The following is a 12265-nucleotide window of genomic DNA, read 5'->3' on the forward strand; positions in this document are numbered from 1 at the left end:
TTTCTCAATAGCACACTGGCTTCTAGACGATATACCAGAGCCAATCCAGACCCGGATCCTCCTCACATCTACGAAAACCCCAATTTGATTCCAAGACTCCTTCGTCAAGAAAGCACCATAACTCCCATGTTCAAATCCCATTCATGTCCCGACATTTTTGAGTATCTTGAAGAGCTTGAGTTTGACGAACGGTTTGAGATATCATTGTTTGAGTCTAAATCCGAAAGGGTTGTTGATTATACTGTCCCCGATCTGCAATTTCTTGTAGACTTAGAAACAGAAAGAGATAACCAATTGATCGATAATTATATTGCGGCACAACCCCAAACTCCAATTTCTAGCCCCTTGCAAACTGTGCACACTCCTCAAACACCTCTGAGGCCAAATTCACCGAGAGTGATGGCTGCCCATTTTGCACCCCTTGTTATGCCCTAAGTTCTAGATGATATGCCCTCAAATTATCAAAGTAAAATCTCATTTTTTGATGGCACTCCTAACAGTATTACTACTCAGCAACATGTAGACAAAATGGCAGACTTCTATGAACTCCATGAGATCGATGCAGAGAATGTGGCAATGAGACTCTTTGTACAAACATTTGTAGGTGAATTGAGGAAATGGTTTAGAGGTTTGCCGGCAGCACGTATTGCTACCTTGGCTGAAATACAACGACAATTTTTAAACCAATGGGAAGTGAAAAAGAATCCCCTTCAAATTCTAGCTGAATATGAACAAATCAAACGAAACGCTGGTGAGTCGGTCCAAGATTATTGTGTTAGGTTCAATACAGTTTATAACGAAATTCCAGATCATCTAAAGCCACCTGTGGGACTAGCTATGATGAAATTTCTGGATGGTTTTGATGCTGACATGGCCTACCAATTAAGAGAGAGAGAAACAGCCACAATGGAAGACATGCAGAAAATTGCGGTCGGCGTTGAAGCAAATCTGGTGTCCAAAAGAGCTAGAGCGAAAGCAGAAAAGAAAGTCATTGTTAAGGAAGAGTCTTCTTCAATGGATCAAATACTCAAAAAGGTAGAGTAGATGCTTGAAAGGGTGAAGCTTGACAAGCCTGAGCCACAAGTTAGAAATCCTAACTTCTGTGGCCAGCAGTAGCCACAATATAGAATAAGACAGAGAGATCAGCGAGCCCAAGAGCAGACAGCACAACAGCCGGTACAAACACCTTTGCAGCAGAATTTTGTGCATGGACCGGAGTCAGATGAGGACGGGAATGTAATAGGTGAAGAAAACCACCTCTTTACTCCAGATGAGCTGCCTACTTACATTACCGAAGAAGAAGAGTGTGCGGTGAGTTCAGCTGCACACAAAGACACGGATTTCATTCTAGCTAGTGACACTGTTTTACAAGAAGAATCAGAGGAGTATCAAAGGGGGTATATGAATGCTCTGTCCGCATAGCAGCAGCGATATTCACTTAGAAACAGATATGTGCCGGCCAAACCAATTCAGAAGAAGGAGGAGGTTGAAACAACAAAGAATGATTCATCAGCTACACAAAGAAAAGGAAAAGAGGCGGTTGGCCCGGAGAGTAGAAAATCAAAATCAACAGAACAATCACAGCAGAAAGCTGCATCAAAAGAAAAATAAAAGAAAGAGATCCCAGTCAAAGAGGTAGAAAAGACTCCCGCTTTTAGCTTAGAGAATGGGATTTCTAAGTTAAAGGTATCCATCCCCTTGACTGAAATAATGAAGAACAGTAGTTATAGAGGACAGATATCTAAAATGTTGAATTTGGACCCAATGTCTGACATGGTAAATGTAGAAGATGATCAACCTGAAATGATTTTTGGACCAGCATCAAATGGTGAGTCTCCTGATAGCGATGTGCCACCCTTTTACATCAGTTTAAGATTGCATGATTTTGTGTTACATAATGCCATGTTCGATTCCAGAGCTTCTCACAATCTCATGCCCAAGGCCATCATGGATAAGCTCGGTCTGGACATCACTCGACAGTACCACGATCTCTATTCATTTGATTCCAGCAGAGTGAGGTGTATAGGACTCATCAAAGACTTGGTTGTGAGTTTGGATCAGCTTCCCATGAAGAATGTTTTGATGGATGTGGTGGTAGCAGATATTCCTCCAAGGTTTGGCATGCTTCTTTCCAGGTCTTGGGTAGCGAAATTGAAAGGGACACTACAGCTGGATTTCTCCTATGCAACGATCCCGGTGTTTGGACAAATGAGGAAATTATATCGGGAACAGAAAATGAAATATATGATCACAAGCAAGGAGAAACCCATAAATCATCCAATTAACTATGTACATACAGATTTAGAGTCTTTTGTTTTTCTTTCAGATAGTTTAAATGATATAGATAGTCAGATAGTAGAAGCAGATGATATTCCGGAAATAACAGAAAATTTTAGAGAAATTTTGAAGAAAGAAGGACAGGAAAAGCAGAAAAATGTTGGGAAATCAGTTGAAAGCAATGGACAACAAGCAGGCAAGGCACGACAAACAAATTTCCAGCACTTACAAGAGGAGGAAGAAGGCTTGTGGACCATGGATTTTGATGGAGCAGTAGGAAATGATGGCGCTGTAATTGGAATTTGGGTACGCAGTCCTTTCTCCACCCCAAATAAAGTGTCTAGCAGCGTGACGGTTTGCTCTTACAAGTTGGCTTTCGAGTGTTCAAACAATGAAGCTGAATATGAAGCTCTGATTGCTGGCCTAAAGATTCTTAGAAAGCTGAATGCTAAAAGGATTTCGGTATATGGTGACTCTGAATTAGTAATAAAGAAGGTCAGAGGTGAGTATCAAGCAAAGCATCCTAGGATGCGTGCCTACCGTAATGCAGTTTTAGACATCTTAAAATTATTTTCAGAATACACCTTGACATGTGTGCCTCGTATACAAAATAGTATTGCTGACGCTCTTGCCAAGGTAGCAAGTAGTTTGAATATCCCAATGAACTCCAGCAATAAATTTGAAATCCATGCCAAACATCGTCCAACCATTCCAAACAATCAGAGATATTGGCAAGTGTTTCAAGATGATGAGGAGATTAAGGATTTTCTGCAAAACAAAGGCAAGTTCAAAGAAACCTCAATTGATGTAGAAAATGACGGTGGTAAAGGGAATGGTACAGATGAAGTGCAGATCAATGAAATGGACATGTTGCAGCTGAAGAATAACATTATTCCTAAAGGCTTGATACCTTTAGAGGAAATTTTTGATCAAGATGATGTAGCCCGCAAGCCAACATTGCAACCAACAGAGAAGGGTGTAGAAGCGGTCAACATCGGAACAGATGCCAACCCTAAGTTGGTAAAATTGTCCAAAGCATTGCCGCCAAAGATCAAGGACAAATACATCAGTTTGATGGCTTCATTTGCAAATGTGTTTGCTTGGGACTATTATGATTTAAAGACCTATGATACTAATATAATTCAACACAAGATACCCATCAAGCCCAATCAAAAACCATTTAGACAAAAGTTGAGAAGGATAAATTCAAAGTTGCTGCCATCTATTGGAAAGGAGGTAAACAGGTTGTACAAGTCAGGTATCATTGTGCCCATCAGATTTTCAGATTGGATCTCTAACTTGGTGCCCGTACGAAAGAAGACAGGTGAGATCTGCTTATGCATTGATTTCAGAAATCTAAATAAAGTTTCATTGAAGGACAACTATCCACTGCCCAAAATGGACCATATACTTCAGCGAGTAGTGGGATAATCTCGTATGTCACTACTTGATGGCTATTCCGGATATAACCAAATTTCTATCCATGAAGATGACCAGGACAAAACAACATTCACCACTCCATCGGGAACCTTTCATTACGCCAAAATGCCTTTCAGTTTAAAGAATGCAGGTGCCACATTTCAGCGTGCAATGGACTTGGCTTTTGCAAATGAGAAGGATGTATTTTTGGTGGTGTACCTAGATGATTTGACAGTGTTTTCCAAATCTGATGAAGAGCACATGCATCATATAAAAACTGTCTTTCAAAAGTGCAGAAAATATGGTTTATCGCTGAATCTGAAGAATAGCTTGTTCGCCATGGAGGAAGGCAAATTAATTGGGCACATTATCTCAAAGGATGGCATTCATATTGACCCAGCACGTGTGCAAGAAATTCAGCAAATTGATCTGCCCCGGAATAAAAAAGAGATGCAATCGTTCAATGGTAAGATGAATTTTCTGCGTCACTTTGTGCCTAATCTCGCTGAACACCTAAGAGAGATGAACAACATGCTCAAGAAGGATAGCCAAGTGAAATGGACAGAGGACGCTGTAAAATCTTTCAATTTGGTCAAATTGGCCCTTTCTTCAGCTCCAATTCTAGTCAGCCCGGACTACACTCAGGATTTCATATTGTTTTCATTTGCTTCGGAGCACACTATGGCAGCAGTATTATTGCAGAAAAGAGATGATCATGAAAGACCCATTGCATTCTTCAGCAGAGCCATAAGAGATGCAGATTTAAAGTACAACGTCATTGTGAAGCAAGCCCTGGCACTGGTAAAGGAATTGAAGGATTTCCCGGTATACATCCTACATTCTCATATTCTAGCCTATGTTCCTAACGCTGCAGTAAAGGATGTTTTAGTGCAAACTGATCCGGAAGCAAGAAGAGGCAAATGGATTGCAGCCTTGCTGGAATATGATGTGGAAATAAAGCCCAAAAAGTTGGTCAAAGGATAGGGATTGGCGAAGTTAATGGCTGAATCAAACTTGCATGCCTTGGACATAAATCTAATCGCTGCTATGTTCGATGAGAATGAGGAAATATCATCCATTCAGGTATCTGAAATGTTTGCTCTGTCCCCATGGTATTCAGATATAATATATGTGCTAAAAAATTTGTCACCACCGCCCGACATGACTAGAAATAAAGCGAGAACACTCAAATTGAAGGCTGCCAAGTTTTGCATTTTAAATTCTGCGTTGTATTGGAAAGATCCCGGTGGCATTTTGTTAAATTGTTTGGTGGAAGAAGAGGCAAAGAAAGTTATGGAGGATTTCCACGGAGGAGAGTTTGGTGGTCACCTTTTTTGGAAGTCAACAACAAATAAAATTTTGAGAGCAGGGTACTATTGGCCTACATTGTTTGATGATGTGTACAAGATGTCAAGCACTGTCATAAATGTTAGATTTTCGAAGGAAAATAGAAACTACAACCTTTGCCACTTAAGCCTATTGAGGTGAGCACTCCTTTCCAGCAGTGGGGGTTGGATTTCATTGGTGAAATTCATCCCGCTTCTTCCGGACATCATAGATTGATCCTAACAGTGACAAATTATTTCACAAAATGGATTGAGGCAGCTCCCACCAGACAAGCTACAGATACGGTAATCATTTCATTTCTTAAAAATAACATCTTGTCTCGCTTTGGTTGCCCGAATAAGTTAATCACCGATAATGCAGAAGCTTTCAAATCAAAGAGGATGGTAGAATTTTGTCATAAATATCACATCATTTTGGGTCACTCAACTACCTATCATCTGTAAGGTAATGGATTGGCGGAGTCTTCAAATAAATCATTGATCAACATCATCAAGAAGCTACTGGAAATAAATAAAAAGAGCTGGAATAAGAGGTTGGTCCATGCGCTTTGGGCAGATCGGATCAGTCAGAAAAAATTCATTGGTATGTCACCGTTTGAGCTGGTTTATGGAGTTGACACAGTATTTCCCACCTCTCATGCTACCCCGGTAGTCAAACTTCTTTAGGAGGCTAGCAGTGAAGAAGATCCCATGCAGAGAAGGTTGAATCAAATGGTCCACTTGCAGTAAACAAGAGAAGAAGTTTTCAAGAACACATCCAAATTGCAGGAGAAAATAAAGAAAATCTATGACAGAAAAGCAAAGGCCGATAGATTTCAGTTGGATGATGTGGTGCTAAAGTGCGATGTAAGGAATGAAGAGAAAGGTAAGCATGGAAAGTTCGAGAATCTTTGGAAAGGTCCTTTCAAGATTGCAACATATAGGGGTCAGAATGCCTTTCTTCTGAAGGAAATGAACGGGGAAGATTGTCCAAGAGGGCCGATCAATGGTCGGCTGCTCAAGCGGTACCACTGCTGAGCTATTAACGTTGCTTCCACTGTCATTGTAAATACCATTTTTATTTCAGTTTGGTTTCAGTCTGTCAAGTTAGTTGTTGAGTCATTTCAATGTCAAGTTTGAGTCAATTTCTTGGTCATTTAGTTTCATAAATAAGTCAGAGTATTGTGTTGTAGTCGAAATGATGACTCCATAGCCCAATGAACAAAAGGCACTGTCTAGCTCCTCTAGAGATCTGCTGTTCTTGGCACCTCCAGGGAGCTTCCATCCCCCATTGGAGCCAATGTTAGAGTCGGTCTGGTCAGCCCTCTGTCAGATATCAAAACTCTTTATTCATTTCATTTTTAGGTGTCCCGCTCCATTCATTCAGCTTCATTCCGCTAGGGGAATTCCATGATCTGACGGAGAAAGTCATGCTAGTAATTTCCCCTCATGCCTGGCTCCTACTGGCTTATGTCTTTGTGTCAAATAATCATTAAAGTCCATGACAATCAAGGTCTGGTCCTTTAATGGACAAAAGTCATTTTTGGTCATTAGGTCTAGGGTTTGATCAATTTGGTCTTTAAATATGTCCAGTAAAGCCATGCAGGCCAGAGTGATGCTCTTGCAAAGTAATGATACGCAGATTTCCATCATCTTATTGATAAAATTCGACGATTCTTCAAAACTCTGTTTTGAAGAAAAGTCAAACAATGCTATTGGTGACAAAATTTTCAAAAAAGGGTCGACAATTGATCTCTTTAGGTGCAGTCATGGTTTCTGCGGCCAAATGCTCTATCATGCAATCCCTGCAAAAAAGTGTCGAAAATTTCATCTTTTGAGCCCAAAATTCAGAGAAAAAGTGAAAATCAGGGTTATATTAAAGTCAGTGAAAAGTTGTTAAACAGGACATTAGAAAAGTGGGTTTTTTGAAAAAGTAAATTTAAATCATGTCCTCCAAGTCTTACACATAAGTGTCCATCACAAAACAAACTCATTGTGCAATCAAGGCATTGGGAGAACGTTGCAAGGTCGTGAGGTGAGCAATTGAGCGATTTGGAGCAATTGGAGGGAGTTTCAGCGTGCGCGGCACACACAGGCAGGAGCGCAGCGCACACACTGTGCGTGGCGCACACACGGCCCGCTCGCAGTGTTAAATCATAACCAGCGCGGCGCGCACCGAGCGTGTGGCGCACTGGGCTTTGTGCACGGCGCATAGGGACAAAATGCCCAGAACTTTACCAAATCACCTCAAATATTTTGTGGAGCTCATCTATTTGCAAGGTAGGCTCGAAACATAACTTGTGCATCAAATTTTTGTGGGTGATATAAGGGTTTTTATGCCTGTAATTAAATGCAAAAAATTTTCATAAAGCAAACACAAGAAGACATCAAAGAAAAGCTATTCTGCTAGGGTTTGTGCCACAGTGTTGTTGCTGCCAAAGTTATTTTCCCTACCCTACCCCTGTTCCTTACTCCCCTATTGCATTCTTCCTACTATCACTACCCTAAACACTACCAAACTCATTATTCCCTTACCCCTCCTCCTATCACTCAATAAAAACCCTAAAACCCTACCTTGCCAAAAAACCAAACCCTACCATATCAAAATACCCCAAAGCCCCCTACATATCCCTAAAAAAAATTCTCCTATAACCCCTATTCCCATTATATTATCCCCCTCTTAATACTCCCTTGTTTCATTGTCCCCTTGGTGGAAGATTATCAAAAAAACCTAGCTTTCATCATCATCAAAGGGGTAGCCTAAATTCAGTTTATAAAACAATAGTCATGGCATCCGAGGTTTCATCAGAGTATGAGGAGGAAACCCACAGTGATACAGCTTCAGGAGAACAGGCCCCCAGGGGACATCACCGGAGTGGCAAACATGTTAGAGATGAGCCAAACGCCCTCACCGAGTTGCAGGCATGCCCTCTTGCTATGTCATGTTTCCAGCATTTAGCATGTCTTGAATTTTGTCAAAGGGTGGCAAATGTCAGAGTTCATCATGAGTTGGCCCGTCTTTTTGCACTTCACCTACATGAAGGTCAGTATATCTTGGCTGCGCTCACTTTCACATTGACACTCGAAACCGTATTAGTGGCAACAGGCATACCAAACGTTGGAGAACAGTGGCATAAGAAGAAGAAGGTGGAGAGGCATCATTATGAGCCTTACATTAAGGCCAATTGTTTGAGTCAGCTCACAAGAGTTTTCCCATTCATATTTTTGAGAGATGAGTATGCTCCACTCGTGAAATTGATCATGAAATACTTCAGTTGTGAGGGGAGGTTTTCTCACCTTTATGGCTATCACATTAGGTTTCTCATGCACTTTACCAGGGTGCGGATGATGAACCTCCCATTTTTCATTTGCGGGAACATAGAGAGGATGAAAATTTTCATGCAGCATAAGACCCCTCAGCAGCAACTCAACAGTGTTTATCACTTTGCTCTTATCCGGATTTTGGTGGACCATCAGTTGGGATTGCAGGGTATTGCTTGGGAGGACTTCATCTCCCATGACTTCTTCAGTGCTCCACAGATAGTATCAGAGGCAGAGCATGAGATAGGTGGCCCATCTCATCAGTATGAGTGACATGAGACTGCTACTATGCCAGTATACATCACCTATCAGAAAGGCAGTAGTCCTTTGTTTGCAGCAACAAAGCGAGTGTTATCTCCACCCGGGGTGGAAGGGGCCTCGCTTTCGACATCAGCATCACAGGAGCAGGGTAGAGGTAAGGAGCCAATGCAGGAGGAAGGGCCATCAGGTGAACGAGAGATAGAATTCGTTCTCCTTCATGATGATGAGACAGATACAGAACCTACAAATGCAGAGCTTGGAGAGATCATCCAGGAGCAGCAATCAGTGATTGAGGCCTTATCCCTTGACTTGGAGAGGGCCAAGTGGAACATGATGTACCTGGAGTAGAGAAATAAATAGCTTGAGGATCAGCGAATGATCATGGAGCTACAAAACATTTGTGAGCATCGCCAAGCTCCACAAAGGAGAGGAGTTGAGCTCACGCCATTGGAGCAAGAGATCAATGAGGACCGGGAGGCCAATCTCAATAGAGTCAACATCCAGCTGGAGAGGCTGCTGAAGAAGGCCGACAGAGACAAAACCATATTGAGGAGGATGGTTTATCATTACAGGGCACGAAACATGAGTGCAAGGGCCCGGATAAGGAGCTTGAAGGCAAAATTGAGCAAAGCAACAAAAGAGGCAAAATAGGCAAAAGAGCAAGATCGACTTCGAATCTTGGCTGAAGCTTCCTTGGCACAGCATAGCACTTCATAGAGGACCTCCAACCCAAATTTCAAGGAATTTGGGGAAATTTTGGTCACATGACAAATTTTTGGGCAAAACATAGGTTTTTTCTCCCTGTGCGTCGTGGCGCTAAAAATCGGGAGCTCCAAATGAGGAATGGTTTGCATTTTTGGATTCAGCATGGAAGATCATAACTACTGGTGCTCGGACAAGAAATTTTGGCAAGATATGAGTGTCCAAGAGGTCAGAAACACCCAAAAAATGGCCTCTCTGCCCCTTTTTGGACACACGGGAAGCAGTCTTGGGAGAATGGAGATTTGGAGGGGCAAATGACCACCAAATTCAAAAATTATAGTGGGATTAGAAAGTAGACAGGACAGGCTTTCCAAAAAGCCCACTTGGGCACATTTTGGACACCTGCAAGTGCCCCAAAACAAGCCCCAAAGTAGTGTGGCGCACAGAGAAAATGGCGCGGTGCACAGAGGAAAAATTACCAAATTTGCTTCCGTTTCGCGAATTTTCGATTCGTGACTTCTCCAAGTGGGCCCGCTCATCTACACTTCGGTTTTTTGACACCTCAGGTGGAATTTAAAGTATTTTCTCTACAGATTGGCTTCTATCCAAGTGGCGAAGGAAGGAAAATGGTCACCCAAGCCATTTGTCATGTTTGTAACGCTGCACCTGTAGCTGATGGTTGGCTCTTCATCTCCATTTTGTAATGATTTGAGTAACTCCCCAACCCTTGGGAATTATATCTCTTCATGGCACATTCTATATATTGTATGTAAACCATTTGCAAAGGGTTGGTTGGCTTGTAACTTCTGGGAGACTGTGGGAAAGAAACTCTGTTTCTTCACTGTATATTTTTGACAGAGAATTAATGAAAGGCAGCGGCTCTATTTCATGAGATTCTTGTGGTTGTGAGTGTAGAAAATGTGTCTCTTATGTTTTCATATGTATTTCGTTATGTTTCATAATTCAATTCATTTTCATTTCCAGTGAAATTTTCTAAGCGAGATTAGGTAGAATTCAATTTTATTGCTCTGCTTGTGGGAAAATTTCAGGTTTAGTGTTTTTCTTCTGTTGAAAAGGATTCATGTAACTATGCCCTTTTCACTTTCTTTAGTAATCTATTCATTCCGCGTTACTTCAAACTAAATTGCTACATTTTCTGCTTGCCTTGCCTCACGGAATAATCTGTGCCTTTGTATTAAATTCTCTGTTCCTTGCTGACTGTTGGTCCCATACCATCCCAGAAGCTCGGTCATTCATGAAAATGGTTTCTTGTATCCCTATTCACTTACTAGCCTAAGATCAATATTTCATTGTAAGTCATCTTAGACTGTTTTTGCTTATATATTCATTGAGCGTGACTCGGAGAGAGCCCTCTCCTGTGCTGGTAGGGCTAGCTACCAGACTGAGCGTGGTTTGTGGTTACCCTAATTTTATCCTTCCTTCAGCCTAAGGCAGATTTAGGTGCTAACAGTTATTGTAGAAGTAGCTTAGATACATGTATTTACCTTCCTAGAAGTCAATGGCATCTCTTTCAGTAGCTTGCATCCCCTTTCTTGCATCGGTAGGGATAGCTGGTAAAATTAGGGTTTGCTAGGGTTTACGTTTCCTTTTAGCTTTCCAGTTTCTTTCTTCAAGTAGATCAGCCTTCTTTGATTTAGCTTTCATCCATCAGTTAAAAAGCTTCTTCTCAGAGCTCATAGAAGTTGGCTTAAGCTCCTAGCGGACTTGTGCCAGCTGACCAAGTGACAGCTGCGGCAAGAGCTAGTACTTGTGCATACAACACCACTGCTTCCAAGTTTGTTACGAACTACTGAGTTGATAAAAGTAAATAAGGGAGTCCCAGGAGTTGCAGCATTATTGCTGCAATACTAGAGCTCACCACTCTTTTTGGCGCCGTTGTCGGGGAAGCGTTAGCGTATTTGTGATTGCTGCTTTTCTTCTATTTTCCTGGTCTAACCTTCTGCTAAGTAGTTTATTTCAGTTCCATTCTGCAATTTCATTTATGAAAAAGTAAATTAGATATTTCCTGCTTTCATAGATTAGCCTTTCAATTCTGTAATTTCAATTCTGCAAACGTAGAATAGAATTTCAATTCTGCAAGCGTAGTCTAGCATATCATTCTCGCAATTTGATTTCAGCAAAATAGATTAGTCCTTTCCTGCTTTCATTTCAATTCTGCATTTTCATCTCCGCAAGATATATTTTTGTTAGTTGCAATTCCATCTGTTTCAGTTTTGCAGGTACAAGCAGAAAAAAATCAAAAGGAACCAAAAATCGTTTCATGCCTCGTAGGAACAGAGATAATACCAGAAAATTCCTACCCAACACCCCCACCACTTCATTGAGTCACCCTTCTCTCTTCTTTGGTGGTCGTGACCCAGAAGAACCTATAGGTGAACCTCCTGAGATATACGAAGATCCTATAACAGAAGAAAAGCAAGAAAACATTCCTTTTGAGACCATGGCTGAAAACGGAAACGGTAGAGACGATGATGAGAGAATAGAAGGTACCTTCCCCATCCGAGAGACCAATGGGACATGAAGATGAAGAACATAAGTCCTTCAACCTTACCTCATTTCCATGGATTGACCACTGAAGACCCTGATACCTTCCTGTTTGAGTTTGCTATCCTTTGTCGAACTTATGACTATGCAGAAGATGAGAAAAAGTTGAAACTCTTTCCCTCTACCCTCAAGGATGCAGCATTACGCTGGTTCATGGGGTTACCTGGAAACAGTATCACCACTTGGGCTCAGATGCAGCAAGCCTTTAACAACAAATACCGGGATTACTGTAGGTCAAAGGAAACAAAGGGAGAAATCTTTCGGATGACCATGGGAAATGATGAGTCTTTAGAAGACTACGAGGAAAGGTTCCAACTTAGCTATAAACGGGCCAGGTGCACACTTGACCTTGAATATCTAAAGTTGGTTCTGCTCCGAGGAGTCCCTGAAGACCT

The sequence above is a fragment of the Pinus tabuliformis genome, chromosome J, assembly GCF_031772625.1.
Source record: "Pinus tabuliformis cultivar Carrire ecotype Pingquan chromosome J, CPIR1, whole genome shotgun sequence".
NCBI classification, from domain to species: Eukaryota; Viridiplantae; Streptophyta; class Pinopsida; order Pinales; family Pinaceae; genus Pinus; species Pinus tabuliformis.